Source organism: Barbatula barbatula (assembly GCF_947034865.1).
Source record: "Barbatula barbatula genome assembly, chromosome: 9".
NCBI classification, from domain to species: Eukaryota; Metazoa; Chordata; class Actinopteri; order Cypriniformes; family Nemacheilidae; genus Barbatula; species Barbatula barbatula.
In genome coordinates this window covers 14,689,822-14,712,746 of record NC_136772.1, presented here as the reverse complement: position 1 = coordinate 14,712,746, position 22,925 = coordinate 14,689,822, and the positions used below count along the sequence as shown (strand labels likewise).

The 22,925-nt window shown below is 42.9% G+C and overlaps 1 protein-coding gene across 1 annotated transcript in view; it reads right to left on the bottom strand.

Annotated features, from left to right (window-relative positions):
• igsf3 (immunoglobulin superfamily, member 3) overlaps positions 1 to 22,925 on the bottom strand; it is a 121,660-nt gene that overhangs the window by 44,104 nt on the left and 54,631 nt on the right. The gene's annotated exons all lie outside the window — the stretch shown is intronic.

Genomic DNA, 22,925 nt, shown 5'->3' with positions numbered 1-22,925 from the left:
AAATGTACAAATAATTGACAATATGTATTTGTGTGTAAATTTTATATAAAAATATTTGTTTTGCTTTGTTTACATAATGTACACGCATCCTCTAACACTTTATCTAATAGTGTAAACACAGTAACTTTTTAAAATATTTGTTTAGCTTTGTTTACACATTATCAATTATTTGTACATTTATTTTATTTAAGATGCTCTTATTCAACCGTCCTGCTTTAGCATTGCTAAAAGATTCACACACTCATGTGGAAACATCATCACTCTCCATCTCAGCAGCAGTGCATTTTAGTGCCGTACTGACAACACACTTCCATTTGTTACCACAATGTCAACCCAACATCAAATTCTCCATCCTATTACTGCTAGATGTCTTTGTGTGTTGCTAGTGTTGATAGCGGCAGTCAGATGTTCAGTCTGAAAACAGAACCTTGGAGGCTGTGAAAAAACATGATAAAACTTGGCTTTATGACAACAATAACAATATTTGCAGCAATAAAACGTATCGAATACATTTAATTGGACGGTAATAAATATAACACAGAACTCTACCTTGCCCTTCAAAAGTTTGGACTGAATTTATGTTTGTAAGGATCTTAAAAACATTTACCCCTGAGGTCTACACTTAAACGGGCAAAATTTGTTTGTAGACAAATATTGCACCTACGTTTGAACTTCATTAAAACACTAACATTTCATTTACTTATTTAAATGAACAAGTTGGACCAGACATTGAAGGAAAGGCAAGCCGACAAGTGCCCAGAATACTTGGAAACTCCTCAAATACTACTTAAAAAGCATCGCATGTGTCATCTCATGTAGTTGGTTTGGAGCTAAGAGTGTGAAGAGCTGTTATCTTGGCAGAAGAAAACAATAAAATACTGGGTAGTTTTAATTCATTTACATTTATTCATTTAGCAGATGCATTTAACTTTTTACCCCAAACCACTTGCAGTACAAGAGTAAGAAAACAATGAAGCGTATAAGCATGACCCCATAATATGCATATTTGCGTTATTTTATAGTGTAAACTATTTGATCATTTTAAGATGTGAAAAGGAGTCATTCAGAATTATAAGGAGGAGTAAAAAAAGGTGTGCCTAAACTTTTCACTAGAGCCATCTAAACTCAGAAGTATATTAAAGATGATGCGAACTCTTTTCCTGTGGCTCAGTGGTTAGCGCATGGGATTAGCAACGGCGAGGTAATGGGTTCGATCCCTCGGGATTGCACATAATCAGAAACAAATGTATAGTATGATGCAATGTAAGTCGCTTTGGATAAAAGCATCTACCGAATGCGTAAATGTAAATTATTGTAAAATGTCATGTAAATGGAAAACTGCTAACAACGCCTGATGAGCTGCATCTGGTGCTTCTTGCACCATGTCCCCCCCCCTCCAAGAATCCAGCGCTGCACATCTTCAACATTCAATGGGGTTCAGCCATTCACCCAGTCAGCCATCGGAAGGTCATCACAATAAACTGTGCCGATAGCAACCGATGAAATGCTTCTGTTTCACTGCACCTTGTCACCACAGGTAAAGTGCTTTTGAAATTGCCTGCAGGAAGTACACGCTCTTATGAAGTAAACAGCCTGAATTGCTTATTACTATTTGACACCAATCGAGGAATATCTAATCAAGACCGAATTATTAAAGTGACACTGCCCATCTGTAAGCCATAAGCAAGCGCAGATGGAATCCTCATCCATAGAGGGAAGAAAGAAAATTCTACAAATTCCCATCCTCTTATTAAATATTTTGGTTGTACGTTTTGCTACAAATAAGTTAGGTAATCTCAAAAATCAATAGATATCACTGTTAGTTCATACTGCTGTTAACACCCTGTCAGACGAGCTGATGTAACTATACCAGTAAACGTTCTTGATTTCCCCATCCACTCAGCAATCCTACCAACCGTATCTGCTATAAAATGTAGAAAGTGCTTCTTGGATCCGCTGGCCCAAAAGAAACCCCATGCCATTATAATCTAAAGTACAGACCTTCAAGCCGTCTCTCAAAGTATGGCTTTTATGGATAGCTAGTTTATGTTAAAAGCCTTCATGAATCAGTTTACATCCGTCTGTCTCTATTTCACCACATTTGGCCCTGAATAAATAAATAAAACAAATTGTAACAGTAAGCTTCAAGTGAATGTACCAACACACTTAAAAAGTGGCCCTTTGGGTTCCAGCAAGAAGGTTTGCCTGACAAGAGCTCAATTATTCAACTTCCTGTTTGCTCACATATTATCACTGCTGAGTTTCATGATGCTAATGAAACAGCAGCGTAGGGTAGGGCGGGCACGCCGTGGCTTACATAATACTAATGGAATAAGAAACTGTGTGTGAAAAAAATGAGTCACGAAGAAGCAACGACAGAAGATGGCGATGCAAATTAAACAAAGGAAAGAAATAAAGGAAACGGAGAAAGGACGGCACTGTTTAACAGGGGGTTACTTCTGCCGTGCTTTGAAGAATCGCAGATGTTAGATGCGGAGACAGAATAATAAAAGGAAATAGTCAAATGAGGCTAAGGGGGAGTGCTGGGACTGAGGTGGTGGCCCTCCGCTGGGTTTTTTAATAAGGGGACCAACTGTGTCTCTTACACCCTGATGAACAAGCGGGAGGACCTTATAAATCACAGCAGAGAGGGAGAGAGAAGGCTGGAAGACGCAGGGAAAGGATGACAAGGATAAAGAGAGTGGGATTTTCTTTCACTTGGGCATCTCTGATTGTTCTTGTGCTCTGACGTTGTGTGTCTGGAAGAGATGATGATAGTGTAGGAGTTTGCACATTCGGATACGGAGATGCTTTTGTGGAGGAGTGCGTGCAAGTATGTATGTAGGCGAGGACCTGAGGGACAATCGTCACTACCGTAGCACCACGTACGCCCCCGCAATCATCTCCGACTCGATATAACCATTATACATTACGATCTCAGTAATGAGGGAAATTCAATAATCGTCTTTCGTCTTAGCATAGACGCATACCAAACAAACAAGAAACCCACACTCCCCAGAGGACCACGAATCGATATTTAAATATTAGCTATCATATTCTACAGAAATGAGCTCGTTACCATAACAACCACTCAACAAGGTCCCATGGAAACAGCTAGCTGTTTCCATGCCAACATCAAATTCCTAACTTGTAAGGCATAAAGCTATTGATGGCATCAAACAACTACTTCATTTAAGCTCTTTGAGTTAAGTCACCAAATCAGGCCTGAAGCACAGAGCTAGCGCTAATCTCGAGCTATTAACATTCACTTCTCCGGCGGACCAAGACTAACGGAGAAGGAGATTGAGACATCTCAGTTCTCAACTTGTCTGAGCTCAAAACGTATGACTTAACTTAATAAGAGGAAATATAAATGGACCTTTCAGGCAGGAGTATGACCAAAATCTACTTGGACGCAGTTACTATATTCATAACTGTGATCTATTTGTATCTGCAAATTCAATCCAGAAATGTGCGACATTACATTCTTATAAAATGATGTGTTAATGTGACAGCTACAGTAATTAAATACTTTATAAATGAAAAGGTAGGCTATTTGATCTCAGTTGAACATTTTCTTTATTTAAAATTGACGATGAGAAAAAAATATTCATAACAAATGAATAAGTCTGGCATAAGTGCTGTGTCACATTGTGGAAAACATTAGTTAAAAACAAAAGCATAATAAATATAATTGGATGAGCGACGGTTGTAAAATGATGATATCCGCACACTTGTGAAGCTGTCTAAACTCAAAACACTTATCTGTGACCGTCTCTTTTTGTGCTGTATCTTCTCCAATCTATATTTTTGGCTGTAATATTAAAGGTCCAGTGTATGAAATTTAGCAGCATCTTGCGGTGACGTTGTGAATTGCAACAAACGGCTCACTCCACGGCTCCCTTTCGAAACACTACGGAGGCTGAAAAAGGACAAAGATGTCGTCACGTTTTCACGAATGAGTGAAATAATTTACAGAACACGTTCTGTAGAGCAATTTGAAACAACATTCAATGCAAGGGGACGCACGGTGCATGTCGATAGACATGCCAGCAAGTTCAAACGTCAAGCTGATTTAGTAGTCATTCATATATCTGGGCCGGATTAGGGTGTAAGAACACCAGGAGCTTCAATCTCAGAGATGAGTTGCAGCCTGCAGAGCGAGAGGACAATTTTACACGTGAAGTCTACCAGCCTGTGTCGTTGCCTCCGATTCACTAAAATATATTTTGGACAGCCACTAAAGTGTGCAGCTGAAGCTTGTTAAACGTCACGTGGGTTCAGAACCTGAGCAGATGGCACGACTAGGATGCCACAAAGATTCCCTCTTTAGCCAGCTGTCCACTTATCGACTTGAAACAACTTGATAAAGGTCAGGAGTGGTGCAATTTCCCCAACCGCTGAGACTGACAACCTCCCTGTTTAGAAATGAAACAGGGAAACCAAAAATGTCTGCTTCTAACAGTTCTTACTGATTCTGTCACATGTGCAACATTTCATTTTCGCAGCAAATCAACGTGAAGTTTGACGAATTGAAGAAGTTAAGAAACAAGCTTTCATTTCCTTTATGAAGCTGTATAGATAGATACTTTATATAGCTCAAACTTCTGTATGTGCTTGTGTGAACGTGGATTGGCAGCAATGGAGAATCTCTTCTGTGAGGTGCCCATGAGCGCTGATAAAGTGAGCAACCTGCGTGGGTACCAAAGGTAACAATGAGAGAATTAGCCGGGGGGAACTTGCATCCTCTTCAACAGCCGCAATTCAATTTGCCATGCACGTCAGTAAAGAAAAACGCTACTGAATGAGTGCCGATCCCTCCTGGTGCTCCAGCAAATGAGCTACTCTCCGCTAACCTCGTCTCCATTACAATATCAAACAGTGGCTCTGCCAAGAGAAGCCTGGCAATTAACATAATCCAGCAGTTAATGCAAATGCAAACAAGTTAAGGATTCATTTAAAAATTAGAGGAGATGAGAAAGAAAGTGGGAAGCACCTTCTCAAAAGCGTCCATCCTCCAAATAGCACCACAGCCTCTCAAAAACCTCTTTTATAGAGCTGAAAGCAAAGACGTCACTTCATTGTAAGAAAAAAAGCTGATCAGGATGTTGTTGGAGAGCAAACGCAGTGAGATGTCTCGGACGATCTATTGACAGAAATGCAATATAATATACAAAGCATAAAGAAGCTTACATAAAGAAGGTTTATGTTCTTATTACCTTAGAATAATATTTTCTATCTATAGATTGCTCTCCTTGCATGGAATTCGCCTTGTTTCTACTGTAGCCCTAAACGAACAAACTGCTCTACAAAACAAGTTTTATGACCATGTTTACTCCTTTGGCACAGACGTGACGACGTCTTAGTTCTGTATCTTGCAATTCAGAGTCTCACCGCTAGATGTCGCTAAATTTCATACACTTAACCTTAAATTAAAATGCAGTCTTGTTACAAGTACACGAAACTGATAATACTATATAGGGGTAAATAAAGGGGTTTGAACCCTAAAAACACTAAAATTGCAATTCAATGGCAACGGTGTGTCTCGATCATCTCCCTTGTTCAATAGTCATTGCACTGATCAGGGAATCTGCAAACGTTTGTTCCCTAAAAATTCCCACAATGCAATGCAAAAACCAGGAAGCATCAATGTTCTCCTACTGGAACGTTGAGCTCTCGATCCAGCTCTCTGCTTCCTTAGCTCTCTATTGAAAATCATCATGAAACGAGAAATAACTTTTCAAAAGACAAATGTTTATTATGTTAAAAAAACGTTTCGTTTCAGTCAATTTGTCAACAGGTTTATTCCCTATAGCTATACCCATGCTAAGGGTTGATTTAAATAAGACATTAATTCAATTAATTTAATTCATATTCAGTAAAAAAACACTTATGTGATTCTCTTTACGTAAAAGACGCTGTACATTCAATGTTGTCTCATTGAAATCCGGCGTAAACATGATATCTTAGAAGGCGATATAAGGAGACTCCTTTTTGAAACAGCCTTCTAGTCAGAAGTATGATGTTTTTTAACCGCTGCCTACAGTAGGCAGCTCACTATAGTATGCTTTAAAGCTACACTAGTGTCAACAAAACGCCTCTCCTCCCTCCATGTCTTCTCCTGCCCCGCATCACTCCATCCCATTATCTTCCAAATTTCTCTCCCGTCATTCTTATTCCTCACTCTGCCTCCTTTCAAAGGGTGAGCAGTCCAAACACTGGCCGGCGATTTAAGTGCAATCACACAGTGGCTGAGAGCAAAATAATTGGCAAAGTATGACCGAAGAAAAGAGAGATGGGGAGAGGTGAGAAAACAGATAGCGACAGAGAAATTTGAAGAGGTCGACAGAGCAACAACTTTATACCCCGCGCTCGGTGGGTGACTGCGATCCGCTGTCACATCAAAAGCACAGCGGAAAGTGAACACAGGAAAATGGTGCATCTATTCACTCCAAAGCCCTCGCTCGCTGTGACAGATGCTCAGACATCAGCGCTAGGCTTTCATTTATACAGTCTCTATCAATTCAACCTTGTCTTCGTGTCCCTTCGTCTCTCTGCCACTTTCTCTCTATTCGCACAGGCGCTCACACCGGGCTCCATTTGTTTAATGCACATTTCAATTAAAATGGCTTTGGATGACATCACACTGAGAATTGAGACGTGAAGGGCAGGAGAAAGGAGAAAACGTCACAGGGGCAGAATAAAGTGTTACAGTGGGTTTTGATAGACGTTGATGTGCTTTTCCTTTTGCACAAACGCACAGGACTGAATGAAAGATTGGTGTAGAAGACAGTGAGTGATAAATCGGTTGCAAGGAGATTTTGTCCTTTCCTTTCGTCTGCTCTGGTGATGTCATTAATGGTTTATATATCTGACTGAAAGAACCCTGGAGGGGGGGGCCAAGATGGCGCACTGATTACACGTGTTTAAGAGAGCTCGGCAAAGTCAGTACGTATAATTTGTTCTGTAGTGCAGTAAGTTATATTTTCGGTTATATGTCGCTTTGTAATTGACTGCCACATCATTTGCAATGGCTGACAATGGGAAAATCTATAAAAAGGAAAAACAACAACGTGATTCAAGCCAATGCTAATCAAGCTACCTCGGTAACGCAACCAGCCACGAATAAGCTTTTGAGCGAAAATTTACACGATTATCTGGAATCAGAAATGGATCCTACAGGTGTCGTGAAAAAATGGTGAAAAACACTGCTCAAGCGATCTCGAGCATGAAAGAAACGGTCATTGAAAATGCCAAACAGATAGCTGATGTGAAAAAAGCGGTTGAGTTTGTGAGCGACGAAGTTAATGATGTTAAAGTTAAACTCGGTGCAATGGAGACAAAAGTGAAAAAGATGGATGCTGAATCTTCTGAGCAAGAGGATATACACGTCGTTGGAATCTGAGGATGTACGGACTGCCAGAAAAAGAGAAAGAGGATATTCGTGAACGTGTCATCCAGGTGTGCCAACAGCTTTTACCTGAAGCAAAGGAAAAAATAACATTCACCGTAGACACTGTACATCGACTCGGTTGCAAACAGCTGAATAACGACAAGCCTAGAGGGGCAATCTTCCAGTTTACATCGCGCTTCTATCGTGATGCCGTTTGGCGGGCAGCGAAGGACTCATCCTTTCTCAGAAACAACAATCTAAAAATCGCTGAGGACCTATCTCCATCTGACAGGGAAAGAAGAAATAAACTATGGCCTCTCGTGGATAAAGCACGTCGTGAGAACAAGCGAGCTTATTTTGTAGGAGTACGAGCTTTTGTGGATGGCACTGAGATCTTTTCAGCAACTTGAACTATCTGTTTTGGCTTTGTGTTTATCCACTCCACTTGTATGAAAGCCATGTTCTTAAGGTAACATATCACTTTCTTATATGTTGCTAAACGTTGTTCTAGAATGGCTAATTTGGTACTTTGTAAGTTTAAGATCTGATAAACACAAGGTGGGGCTGTGTTGTTTTATTTTATTTTTTTTCATCAGGAAATAGTGGTTAAATTATAATATTTTATAATTATCAAAACATTTTTTTTTAAAGTTATTACTTTACTCTGTTGGAGTAGTTCTTGTACTGCACTACATTATTAGGATGTTTTACTTCTAAGATTTTGCTGTGCTCATCTCTGCATAAATTCCATAAATAAGTGATCCCTTAGCACGTTACTTGGATCATAATTGTTATTATTGTTTAATTTGAAGTTCTCTTTTTGTCTTTGTTTTTTTCTGTTATGGCTCTTGTCTATTCTTTCATTTAATGTGAGAGGGTTAAGAAATCTTACCAAACGTAAAGCTGTTTTTTTGTCCCTTAAACAGTTTCACTCTGACTTCTACTTTTTACAAGAATGTCATTCAGTCAGAGAAGATTTGAAGTTATGGAGATCCCAATGGGGCATGGACTTGTGGATGTCTCATGCAACCTCAATCTCAGCTGGGGTATGTGTTTTATGTCATTGTTTCAAGGGGAAAGTTTTATTCACTGAGTGTGATCCAAATGGTCGATATGTTTGCCTCTTACTAGAAATTTCAGATAAGAAGTTTATCGTCACCAATGTTTATGGGCACCAACAACAAAAAGAAAATGAAAGGTTTTTTGATCACATAGAAAAACGTATACTTTCACTGTTAACTAACTACCCAAATTCATATTTGATTTTCGGAGGTGACTTTAATATGGTTAGTGACAATAACATGGATAGATGGCCGCCAAAACCTAATAGTCCTATTTCTTATTTAAAGATGTTCATGGAAAGGTTCTGTCTGTTTGATAGCTGGAGAGATACTCATCCTTCTTTAAGATCATTTACATGGAATAATAATTTGTTTTCTTGTCAATCTCGCATTGACCTACGGATTATTTCTAAGGAGCTGCATAACGTTGCGACTGACATTATTCCTTCACCTTTGTCTGATCACAAATGTATTACTAGTCATAATCCTTTCTCAAATGAAGTTACCTCGCATATAACCCCCTCTTATTGGAAACTTAATAACTCGATTCTAGTCTTTGAGGAAGTTAAAAAGAACGTCAGTGACATTATTTCAAAGTTTTGGGCTAAAGCAAAAGAAGAAAAAAATTACGGCAGTAATTGGGAGCTAACTAAATATGAAGTTAGTAAATATTTGCGTAAATTTAGTAGCATCTTAGCTAAAAAGAGAAAATGTAATGAAAATGATTTATAAAATTGGCAATCTTTTGGCGAAAAATGTGGAGGATATCACTGATTCTGAAAAAGCTGAACTTGCTGATCTGCAGCATCAATTAGATAACATTTATAAATATAAAGCTGAAGGAGCCTACATTCGCTCACGCAGAAAATGGCTTGAAGAAGGTGAGCAAAGCTCTGCTTACTTTTTCAGATTAGAAAGAGAGCAAGCCAGAAAAATAATATAGGGAAATTTATGATTGACGATACATTAAATGAAGATCCGAAAATTATTGGACAGTTTTGTGCAAAATTTTATAGTGAGTTGTATACGTCTAAATTCCACCAACAAGATGTGAATAATTTTTTTGAGTCTGTTCAGATTGTACCCCAACTGAATACGGAAGATAAAGCTCTGTGTGATACCCCTATCACTTTGAAAGAAATTGTTGATTCGATTAACTCATTAAAAAATGGAAAATCTCCAGGAACAGATGGACTCACTTCGGAATTCTATAAACTATTTAGTGAAATAATATCCCCATTCTTATTAGAGGTTTTTATAGAAAGCATAGAAAAAACATATTTCCCTCCAACCTTATGTCAGGGACTTATAACATTAATACCAAAACCAAACAAAGATTCCCTTTTTATAGATAATTGGCGCCCAATCACCTTACTAAACAACGATTACAAAATAATAGCACTAGTTTTGGCTCAAAGATTAAAATGTGTTCTCAATTCGGTTATAGATGAAACACATTCAGGATTTCTGCCCAATAGACATATGTCAAATAATATACGTTTAATATTAGATATATTAGATTATTCACATTTGGTTCCAAAAGATAGTTTCCTTTTATTCTTAGACTACTATAAAGCATTTGATACGTTAGAACATGAGTTTTTATTTCAAACACTACATAAAATTGGATTTGGTGAATCATTTTATAAAATTATCAAAATGCTATATACAAATGGTAATCGTTCCATTAAATTGGGTAATAATACTTCTCCCAGATTCTACTTAAAACGTGGTGTACAACAGGGATGTCCAGTATCTCCCTATTTATTTTTAATAGCAACACAATTTTTAAGTTCATACATCAAAGCAAGTCATCTTAAAGGTATTAGTATTGGAAACTCGGAGTTGATAATTAGCCAATTAGCAGATGATACTGTCCTGTTCTTGGAAGACTCTCAACAAATACCCTTAGCATTAGATATTCTCCAGCTCTTCTCCAAGGCTTCAGGTTTATATCTTAATCTTAAAAAATGTGAATTATTTTCCCTTAAAAACTGTTCAGATTCCTCAATCAATGGTATTGCTGTTAAAACTTGTGTCACATATTTGGGTATACAGATAATTAAAGATAACCTCAGATGTTCCACAAATTTTAATCCAATTATATCTAAAACAAAGAAAATGTTTGCTGGCTACAGAGGGACCTCTCTTTGACAGGTAGGGGATTACTTGTTAAAGCAGGGGGTCTGTCTCGCCTTGCGTATGCTGCGCAGTCATTGTACATTGACAAGTCCACATGTAAAGTAATCGATGGAATGCTATATTATTTCCTGTGGAAAAACAAACCTCATTATCTTAAAAAATCTGTGTTAGTAAACTCTCACAATAAGGGTGGATTAAACTTTATTGATTTTAATACAATGAATAATTCATTTAAAATAAACTGGCTCAGTCAATTTCTCAATAATCCTACCTCGATGTGGAATCTATTCCCCCAATTTGCATTTTCACAATTTGGTGGCATAAAATTTGTTTTAATGTGCAATTATGATATTCAAAAACTTCCCCTAAAGCTATCTAATTTTCACAAACAGGCTCTTTTGGCATGGACTCTTATGTACAAACATTACTTTTCCCCTCATCGATGTTACATTTGGAACAATAAAAACATGCTATTTAAAAATAGGTCTTTGTTCTTTAAACAGTGGTTCAGTAATGGAATTTTGCATTTTGGCCAGCTCTTCAATAAGGAAGGCGTGCTTTTTAGGTATTCAGAATTTCTCTCTAAATATAATATACCAGTAACTCCTAAGGAGTTTGCCATTGTTATGGATGCTATTCCATCTGGCATATGCATGCTTTTTAGAAACTGTTCTTTATTTTCAGAAGTCTCTTTACCTGAGCCTAGCGATACACCTTCTGGTAAATTATGTTTTACTAGTAAAAAAGGAAGAAATCTTAAGGTAAGAGCTTTACTTATTGAGAGCATTGCCTGCGCCCGTTCTGCTGTTTCATACTGGAACAGCCTTTTTGATAATCTAAACTGGAAAATGATATGGTCCATGCAAGAAAAATATCTTCTTTCTAATAAAGTCAAAGAAATATCCTTTAAAATACTCCATAACATTTACCCTTCCAAAACTTTTCTAAAGAAAAAAATTAGATCTGACTTTGACACCAAATGCATCTTTTGTCAGAATGACACTGAATCTCTTCTTCACTTGTTTTGGTCGTGCAACTGTACTCAACTACTTTGGAAACATGTTGGTTTGTTTATTTCAAATACTATTTTGAAGGGCTTTGTTATGAACCCCAAAACTGTTATTTTTGGATTTTTTGAAGGTGACCAAAATACTTGTTTTATAATCAACCTATTTCTTTCTCTGTGTAAATTTTATATACATAAATGTAAATTTTCTAATAGCAAACCTATTTTATAGTTTTTCTACAAGAGATAAAACTGTATTTAAAAACAATTACGTTTTCTTAAAAATATGAAAGCACAAAGGACTTGTAAAATTTGCACTGATTATAAGCTTTTCAACCTATTTCATTTGTAATTTTTATTTATTGATATTATTTGTGTATCTCCCTCTCATGTATTTGTTTTTTATCTGTTTTATTGTTATTCTTTATTTTTGTCTTGTCTGTTTTCGAGCCATGGAAATGTTTCTGTTGTAACATTGTTTTGTTATAGCAAAAGGTTCAATAAAGCATTATAAAAAAGTGAAGAAAAAAAAGAAAGCACGCTGGAAGAGTGAGAGAGAGAGAGAGAGAGAGAGAGAGAGTGTGAGAGAGAGATCAGTCCTTTTCTCAGCTGGTCTGGATTTTTGAGGTTCACACCGGACTTTAAACGTGCAAAATTAATTTAGATTTTTGTAAACATTTTGTAAATGTCTTTGTTCTGAAGATATTTTAAAGACTGTAGGAAAGCAAACAGTTCTGGGGCACTTTTGACTCATTGTAATTGTTCCTACTATGGTAGTCAATGGTGGCCAAGAACTGTTTAATTACAAGCATTCTTCCAAATATCTTTCTCCTTTTTGATCAAAACAAAGACATTTAAACAGATTTGGAACCACTTGAGGGCGAGTAAATTATGACAGACTTTAATTTTGGGTGAACTGTCCCTTTAAAATTGCTTGTTGTGTTTTAGTATTCCCAGCGAATAGAGACAAACTCAAAGCCATAACCATCTTGACAATTTATAAACATGGCTCTGCCCGCGAAAGAAAAGTTAAAGTAGATGCACTTTCCTGTCAGAACTCTCAAAGCACAGACATCCGGGAAGTTTCGCTACTAATTTAAACAGATACAGCACACACTATCAGTGTGTATCGTCCCATTAAGGCATCTCAAGGAGCTGTGTGACAGAAAGCACAGTACGTGTCAGTCTGCCAGAAAATGAAGGACACTGTCATTACGCTCATCATCATTATGACAATTGTTGTCATATTTAATTATTACTACTGCTTTTAAAAATGCATTGTTTTTTCTTAAATGGTTAATTGCAATTTCCTCAGAACTGTATTTTTTGGACTACTGTCATTATATTTTATTGTTAGTATGACTTTCCCCCCATCATTTCCATTTCCCATTTTTTTGGAATACATTTTTCTCATTGGACGTAGCTATGCTGTAAACCTGCTGGTCTTGCCAATTAAACTAAACTTTATGTTCAGTTAAGTTTCAAACAATGAGAGAGAGAGGGATGCTACCTACTTGGTTTCCATAACAAACAACACGTACAGCTGGAACACACACACACACACACAAAAAGATTGAGATTACACAGCACATGATCTTGAAATCAAAACTATAGAGCATAGGCCTTGAGAGGGAACAAAGAATCACATGAATCAGACTCAAGAGCTTTCAATTCATAACCGACACTGTAAAAAAACAGTCCAAGCCACTGGAGTCATTAGTCACTATCCAGTGATCTATGTGCAAACGCAATGGGCTTTCCGGAAGCCTGATCCAAGTACAGAGCGCTGGGAGCGTATGAAAGTGCTTCCGTTCTGTCGTTAAATCCACCCTGCCCAGGGGAGGACATCAGAATGCCAGACTCAATTGAGATCTGCTCTCAAAACCAGCCGTTGTTTTCTTCTCTTCTTCTCCAATTAATGCGATGTTAAAGGTTTATATGACACGGCTAAAACTAATATTATCATTTAATTAGGTGTAATGCAATGTGTATGCACGGTTTAAGGTTCAAAAACGCTGTATTTTCAACATACCGTGGATGTTTGTATTTCCTCTTTGCCCCGACTCTCTGAAACACGCAGATTTTTAACAAAGCTCATCGCTCTGAAAAGCGAGGTGTGTTATGATTGGCCAGTTAACCAGTGCGTACTGATTGGTCGAATACTGCAAGTGTGTGACAGAAATGTAAGGCCTCTTACCATATTTGGAACATTACGTTCCAAAGCAATTGTACTGACAGGTACACCCACCGCACATGCGTATACATCTGGGCGGTCTTAATCAAATCATACCACAAACTGACATAGATTTGTGGGGGTGTGGTTACACGGGGCGTTTCAGGAAGGTCTGGGTGAGCATTTGCTTTAGATAGAATTCATCTTTAGTTCCGCTACTTTAATTTTAGCAATTTTACGTGTCTAATACATGTATGGGCATCTTATAACATACCAAAGACACAGAAAAAACAAGTATTTTCGTGCCATATGACCCCTTTAAAAGAGCTAAACATTCAACCGTGTGCTCCAGAGAGGAAAGATGAAATTCTGTCTCAAACTCGGACTTTAAGGGAGCATTTCTGTTGGGCTTCTGTGAAAATCAGTTTGACAGCCCACCATCTCCGGCGACACACAATAAGATTGACACGTACCAGCTCGGGCCCCGTGGTAGAAAAAAACGCACACCCACTCGAGCCGACACTTACCGCTTATTCAGGAGTTCAATCTTTCAATCATGAACCATTTCTCCACAGAGCTATGAAGAGTGAAGAATAACTCACTCTTAGACTCTAGCCAAGCGTGAATCACTCTCTGTCTCCCAGAGATATAAACATACTCCACTCTATTAACACAGTAAAGAGGGTAAATGTCATTTCTATTGGCTTAGTACAGAAATAAAGCACAAGGTTTACTGTAAGAAATTTAGCTGCCATCTTCAATCTTCATGTTTGCACTGTCTAAAGTAAGTCTCTGCTTTTGAATATATAGGATTTTTATGCCGAGAGCATAGTGGCCTTAGGCCAATGATCAATAGAGCAGATTCAATATGCTGATGTATCAGGCACAAAATAAAAAAAATCCTCAACAACACAAGCGTTGTGAGAGACAAGGAGACATTAGAGTGAGAACTAGGGGGTTGCATTTATAATCTACTCAGAGCTGTTTGTGCCCCAAAAGCTGTGACACAATTCACAACACTGGGAGACATAACGCAAACTTTGAGTCAAAAACTTCGGTTCGCAGTGGCAGAGGTTTAAAGTTGGGCTTGTTTACAGCTGCTGTGTTCGTTGAGGCCGACTCCATCTTTGATCCCAGGCAGAGATGACAGTAACCCGTCAGCATGCCGTGTTTGTGTACGCTCATGCAAATGAGAGACAGCACAAAACAAACGAGACACGGACAGACGTTGCAATACGGGTCTGACATCTGAAAAGAACCAAATTCAAAGAAACAAGACAGAGGAATGTTACGATACGCCTGGGCAAACACATTTCGCCCATGTCTGCAACGGCCGGAAGACTTTCTCGGCTGTTTCGGAGCACGTGGGAGAACTCTGAGGGGGTTTCTTACCACTCCAAATCTAATTAGAGACCATCAGAGCCGCGTCCATTGTAAAATCTGCTAAGATAATTAGCTCCTCTAATTGCTTCCTTAAATATTGAATATAGGGATATGAAAAAGGAAAACTGCTCGCTTCTCCTCCAGGATGCACCGTCTACGCTCTCTGATTCACTCTCATTTTCTCTCGCTGATAAAGGTCAAATAATATGAACTCAATGAGGGTGCTGTAATTGGGTTTCGGTGAGAGGAAACAGTGTAAATAATGCATTTCTGTGATTGGCTTTTGAATCTGGCTTTTTATATTTGTTGTGAAGGGGCAATTAGTTGTGTATACAAGACAAAAGCCAATCACAACACATAGAAGCAAAAGCGATGTCTTTGATAGCGGCAAGAAATGGCTTGAGGTTGTTAGCGAATCTAATTGAAATCTCTGGTTAAGTGCGAAATGAAAATTGGTGGAAAGCAGTTTTAAGAATACATTCAACGTGTCAAATGCTCAAAAGCAGGTGGCTGGTATGACGATCATGTGAAGCACCTGAATTGTGCACATGGTGAAGAGCATGTGAATTAAATCAAGGACAATAAAACCTTGTTGCAATGCGTATTATGAACAGATAATAATGCACTAAACAAATTTGTGTGCAGAAGGATTTATATTTGTAGCTTTCTAGTGAGTTTATATTTTTCTTTACACATAAAAATGTAAAGGGGATCTCTCTCACAAAAGAATCATCTTATTTGGGGGTCCTTGGCAAAATAGAGTGAAAACCCCAGGGTTAGACAACTAGTCAACCATCATGAAGGTATTCAATTAATAAACAAGGTTAAAAGCTTAAATTAAATTAAAGGGTCACATTTAATTACCCTAAAGGGATAGTTCAGCCCATAATGACAAGATTTTTTAAAGAATGTGGAAAGCAAACAGTTCTGGGGATCTACGGTCTCATAGGTTTTTCCTACAATAGTGCCCCTCACCGGTTTGCTTTTCAGATTTCTTAAAATATCTTCTTTTGTGTTCAACAGAACCACAAAATGCATACAGGTTTGGAATAACTTGAGGGTGTGTCAATTATTTTGGGAGAACAATCACCTTTAACTGTCCCAATTATTACTATTATTATCAGATATCTCTTTAATCATCATGAAGCCTGAGATTACATACAGAAATCCAAAAGAATCACAAACAAACCACCCACTCACTCACTCACTCACTCACTCACTCACTCACTCAGACACACAATGCAATCTAAAATTATGTGAACAGAAAGGCAAGAGCCATAGAAAAGATGATGAGTCAGAGATGGCGAGTGCATATGAGAGACCAAAGCGAGGACAAAGAATGGAAAGAATAGATAATGCATGATGTATGTGGTGAGGTGTAGGTCAGAGGACTAATGTAAGAGGAAGTGCAGATGAGACAGGAAATGCACTTGCAGTGTGTCACAATCACAAGCCGCTCGGATACATGTGGCTAAAATCTGCACGGATCCCTCAGACAGAGTCTTTTACTGTAGCCCCTATAGATAAAGGCTGTACTCGTAGGCCTGTTCAAATAGGCAGGTTGTTATCAAGATGGCCACAGAGTAAATTGACTTTAACTGTCTCATACAGTACTTCTTACAGTTTTTTATACAAACTGAATGCGGCTTGCACAAATCTGCTTGTATAAAGCATATAGAGAGCCCTAATGCTGCATTTAATCTTCAGGGACTGCGGGGACATTTTTACAGGCAGGTAAAAACTGTTGAAAAGTTGTGAATAAATGTGCCTTTAGTCAAGAGTTTATAAAAAGGAAGCGTCTCTGAGCGGACAGGTACCAGATGTTCTTTACATCCTTTCTCCCTTACACTAGATTTTTTTGGGGGGTGATTTCAATGCTGTCGCTTTTCTGATTATATAAAGAAACACATTTTTTACAGCACTTACAGATTCAGTGTTGATAAATCTAAAATTGTTCCCGCGTATGGCAAGCTGAATTTTGTTTGTGCGATGTCAAATTACCATTGTGACAACACAGATACAAGACTACACAAAGATGTACTAAACTCTTCAAGAAAGGTGTTAAACAGTTTTACAAAGAGAAGATGAAAAATAGCATTAAAAAGGAAAGATGTGCTTGAGTAAAGGGTGTATTGGGCATTTGCACAGTGGGATAGAATTTGATAGCCGACCAAGATTTATTTGGGTGTTTATTGTCTGATGAACTTTTTGTGGGTCTTTTTTCGGTAGCCACCAACAAAGTTATGAGGCGTTTGACGTCGAGCATTTTAAAGTCTGTTCGAAATGTTAAAAGCGGAGCCGTGTAATTCAGCCTTTAGATAAAGAAAAGATGAGTGAAGAACAGAGAGAAGAGGGAAATAAAGAGATAATGAGAGACAGAACGCTCTGATGTTGTGTGGAGTAGTGAGTTGGCTCGGCTCTTGGCCTGCAGAGCTGGGATGAGAGCGGAGGAAACAGCAGGGGAGCCATACATAATATAACGCTCAGCAGCTGGACATATGAGCAGGCATGCCCTGCGATGAATCTGTATCAATCTGCACTCCCAGAATTCTGCAAAAAACTCAGATAGCAGATCGCCACAGAATTTCTTTTAAATATAGCTAAAATAAAGTCTTTACAAACAGCTTCACTGTTCATGGCCTGCACAAACAGAACATCCCACCCCTAATACAACCCATTGGTTGAGCCAGTGTTGCTACACTGACTTACTAAAATAAATAAGGAAACGTTATATCTTTTCAAATCATACTAGTTTAATATTGAGAATTACAGATACTAAAAATTATTGTTACATAAAACTATTTTTTTTATCTAATTTATTGAGCAGAATATCACCGTTTTACCACACAAGTTATGGGAATAAAAATTCAGTGTGGGTCAACAAGAGCCATGCTCTTTATATACAGCTCTGGAAAAACACACCACCCCAAAATTATTTTCTTCCCTGAATGTACTATTTATAGGAATGTGTTTAGGTAATATGATCACTTAATTTTATTCTGTGGACTACTGAAAACGTCCCGGTTACGTATGTAACCTCTGTTCCCTGATGGAGGGAACAAGACGTTGTGTCGAAGCCGACAGATGGGGTTCGCCCTTGAGAACCAATCGTCTCTGACTATTTTGAAAAGGCCAATGAAATTGGCGAATGAAATTTGCATGCCGGGCTCCGCCCCCGGATATCCGGGTATAAAAGGGGAGCCGGCGTGCTCATTCATTCACCTTTTGTGCTGAGGAGCCTGAGAGCATCTCGTGACTGCTGCAGCGGACGGCTATTGTCGTGGCAAGAAGGACACAACGTCTTGTTCCCTCCATCAGGGAACAGAGGTTACATACGTAACCGGGACGTTCCCTTTCTGTCGGTCTCTCGACGTTGTGTCGAAGCCGACAGATGGGGTTCCTATGGAAAACGCCACGGCACTAGCCGCGTCACAATCTCTAGCGAAGCGACGTTGACCGGCCTGGGCGAGCCACACGTGAGCGCTATCGCGAAATTTGTAACCTTCCAGTGGGCAGGCAGGGGCTCCCAGAGCTTTTGGCAAAGATGAGTAGCCCCTGCCCTCTGCCAACTCAGACGGCCCCATTGGCGAGGGCCATCCAGTCGTAGGGCTACTGGGTAAGCGCTGTTCCTTCAATGAGGACGTGCGCTACGGAGACCACTTCCCACCCTAGGGGGGAATACAGTGGAGACACCAACATGGTCTCACCAAATAGGGGAGAACTCATGGGAGGTATGTGCGGAATGCCGCAAGGTGGATGTCCACCTGGGGAGGTCATGGGTTGCCACGCGGGGAACCATCTCATGACGACATCTCAGACGGAACCACCCTAGTGGGGGGTTACTACGTGTGGGGCACTAGGTCCGGTTAGAGCTATATGTAATAACTCAGCTTGATACCCGGCCATAGGCGGCAGGGCTGCTCCGCCGAGCCCGCCGCCCTGAGTGCTATTGATGGATGGACGGACTGCCTATTCTTCACCCTTGGGGAAAGAAGGGAGGCAGCCCATAGCGCACTGGTCCACCTCAGAAGGGGAATGGCGCTATGCGCAGGCGTACGCCCCACGACTGCTGGTCTCACCTGCTGGCAAGACTCGAGCTGCCGACTCCCCACGGAGGTTGTAAGCCTCTGCGAGGTATAGCGTAGCCCAACCCGCAGCTCTACAGATGTCTGCCAGAGAGGCGCACTAAGCCGATGCCCACGAGGAGGTCACACCCCGAGCGGAGTGTACCGTCACTCAAATGGGCACGGGCTAGGATCGGCACGCCGTAGTGACGGCGTGTGCGACCCAGCGCTACAACTCTCCTCGGATACAGCACTCCCGTTGCTGACCTCCATAACAGACAAGAGCTGCTCAGGGCCTTGAAGCCCTCAGTGTGGTTCGAGTAGAGGCGCAATGCGCTTACTGGACACCCCACGTACAGGTTGGGTCTTTCTCCCGGTGTGGGAGCGCCTGCAAGTTCACCACCTAGTCCCAAAGGGGGGCGGCGGAACTTTGGGCACGTAAGTCGGCCGGGGTCTCAGGATCACGTGAGAGTCACCGGGCCTGAAATTTGGCAATCGGTGGACACGGAATGCTTGCAGGTGCCTCACCCTCTGGATGGACTCGAGCCCCAGCAGGAGAGCCAACCCCCCTCGCAGAACGAGGAAGGGGCTCTCGGCAGGGCCCGAAAAAAGGGGACCCAAAGGTCCACCTTAAGGTCCCAAGAGGGTACGGGGCGCGGACGAGGCCTTAGCCCCTCGCGCCCTAGAGGAACCTAATAATCAGGTCATGCCGCCCCAGAGGCTCACCAGCAACTGGTACGTGATAACCGCGACAGCGGGTACCCACGTTCCAATGTGGAAGGGGAGATTACTCCCCAGCCTCTCCTGCAATAGGACAGCACGTTCCTGAGCGAGCAATTCCGCGGGTCTTCTCCTCGAGAAGAGCACCAGGACGAGAAGGGGCGCCACTTAAAGGCATCCAGCCTTGTGGGCATGGCCCTTGCCTGAGTGACAGTCTCCACCACTGAGGGGGGTAGGTCATCCAGGAACTCCTCGTCCCATCCAGGAGCCAGACCCAGAGGTCCGGCTCGAACGCCACAACGTGTCCATCCCCTGCGAGTAGGCCCTTCGCCAGGGGATTTGGCCAGGGGGAGTTGTCGTCAGGAGTATTAGCTCCGAGGACCAAGTGTAGTTGGGCCCGTAAGGCGCAACTAGCAGCACTTGATACTCCCTTCCCAGACCTTGCACAGGACCTGCGCAATGAAGCTCACTGGGGGGAAGCGTAGTTCCGCTTGTCCCGCGGCCAGCTGCGCGCTAGGGCCTCCGTGTCGAGGGGGGAGCCTCGACCAGGGAGTGCCCAGCGGCACTGGGGGGTGTTCAGGGAGGCAACAGGTCCACCTGTGCCCGCCCAAACCACACCCAAGCCGGCCGCAGTGGTGGAGTCGTCACTTCCCACGAGGCGTCAACTGACGAGAGAGCGCTTGGCTGTCTGGTTCAGGACATCCGGTGGTCATGTGACCTGCAGGGGCTTTGCCACCTGCTGTCTCCACTGGAGGCTGCGCGCTAGGGCCTCCGTGTCGAGGGGGTCCTCGTCCAAGGAATGCCCAGCGGTACTGGGTGGTGTTCAGGGAGGCGACAGGTCCCCCTGTGCCCGCCCAAACCACACCCAGGCCAGCCCGCAGGGGTGGAGTCATCACTTCCCACGGGGTGTCAACTGACGAGAGAGCGCTTGGCTGTCTGGTTCAGGACGCCCGGTGGGCATGTGACCTGCAGGGGCTTTGCCACCTGCTGTCTCCACGGGAGGAGGCGTTTTGGGCGAGTTGCGATGACTGCAGCGAGCGAGTGCCACCCTGAGGTTTAGTACGCTACGCCGGTCGTGCTGTCCGGGCCAGTATGCTGGCTCTGCACGAGAGGCCGGAGCCTCATCAGTGCAAGCAGGACAGCTAGCAACTTGAAGGCAGTGATCTGCCAACGCAGGCGGGGGCCCGTCCAGCGACCCGACACTGCGCGCCCATTGCACACCGCACCCGCACCCCGTAGGGAGGCGTCTGTCGTTCCACGACCGGCCTCAAGACCTGCTCGGGGTTAGGATGCGACGGCAGCAGGTGTAATGACGATACGCCTACTGCCGGTGCGCCACGCTCTCCAGGGAACTCATCTCTGTAGTCAGTGCTGTCGCGGTCCCATGTGCGTCAACCCGAGGGGGACAGGCCACCCCCGAGGACACCATGCCCAGGAGCCTCTGAAACTGATTTCAGGGGACCGCTGGCTGCTGCCTGAAAGTTCAAGCAGCTCAGCACTGACTGTGCGTGCTCGTGAGCGAGCACGCCGTCATGGAGACAGTGTTGAGTTCTCTACCAGGAAAAGGGGGAGCTCCGCGCCAGGGAGAGCTGCTCTCTTTTTCCCGGCTGACCCGTTTACTGACATGCCAGCCCCTCGACAGTGCCGAGGGAACTGTACATGAGAGTATGCGGTCAGTTGTCATGAACCACTCCTGGCGTCTGACAGACACCAGGACGCGCTTCTGCGCCTCCCGAACGGCACCCTTGCAAGGTGCTGCTCAAGGTATGCAGCGACCCCTGGTTTTGGGGATGATGAAGTGCGGCTGTCGAAGCCACTGGACATCTCGGCCGAGGGGACGGTTCGATCGCCTTCGCCAGAGGGGTGGCAGCCCCGGCCTGGAGCACAGGAACATCCCTGCCTCTGCTGAGGTAAGAGGATGCCTGAAGTCCGGCGGAGGTCTGGCGAGCTGGATCGAATGCCGAGACGGACCACACTCCCAGCCACCGTGATGGTTTGAAATGCTAACCAAGCACCCAGAGACCTCACAGGGGGGGCTGCGATCTACTTCATCAACCCGCGGGGGTTGGTTCAATGACTAGCAGTGCTGTTCTCCCCGGGGGGAACGGCTCCGCTAAATCACCTGCCAGGCGATGGCGCAGCTCGACGCACCGTCGAAGCGAGAGTGCTGAGGGCTGCTTTATACTCGTCATTGCGTGCCGCCACGACGCAACGTCGAGTTGCCGAACACCATCTTTCAGAGGGTGAGAGCGGCTGCAAGTGGGACCCAGAGAGAGACCTCTCCTTGTGAGAAGGCGGGCACTAGGCCCCCGAAGGGGCCCAGAAGGTGTTTGGGACGCGGCAGGGACCGCCCCAGTCCGACCATCCAGCAACCCAGGCTGGGTCGGGCCCGATGGTTCAATCTCTCTAGGTGGTCCTTCTCTTGACGTCCTCCTCCGGGGGGCCACCTGCGGGGGCACCAGAACCGGAGTCGACGCTGGAGAAGGCCAGGGCTGCTGGGGGCAGACCACGTGCGAGACCTCGACGGCCGAAAGGCGGCCGGGTCACAGCAGGCCGGTCTGTTTCTACACTGTCAAAAGGCTGCTGGAGCAGTCCTTGACAGCGCCACCAATCAGCCGACCTTGCGAGAGGGGAGTCGGGAAAGTGGCCTTTCTCGACATCGCCCCCCTGCGCAAGATTGGGTCCGAGGCATCTTTCCGGGCCACTGATGTGGACATCGTCCGACCCAGCCTGCGCTGCCACCGCGGTCCCCGGAGGGCCAGTCGGCGGCGGCACTACTTGGGTCGGTCTTACCCCGTGGGGCTCTCTTTAGCGCCCTGGCCTGCAGGAAGGCCATGCGTAAGAGTGGAGGCAGCTTGGTCCACGGCACTGCCAGCCCCAACACCAGAGATGTTGAGACCTTACATGCCCTGGACGGTGAGTCTAGGTCAAGCCCCCCAGGTGGCCGCCGTCTGCGGATACCCGCGACTGCATGCTCCACCCA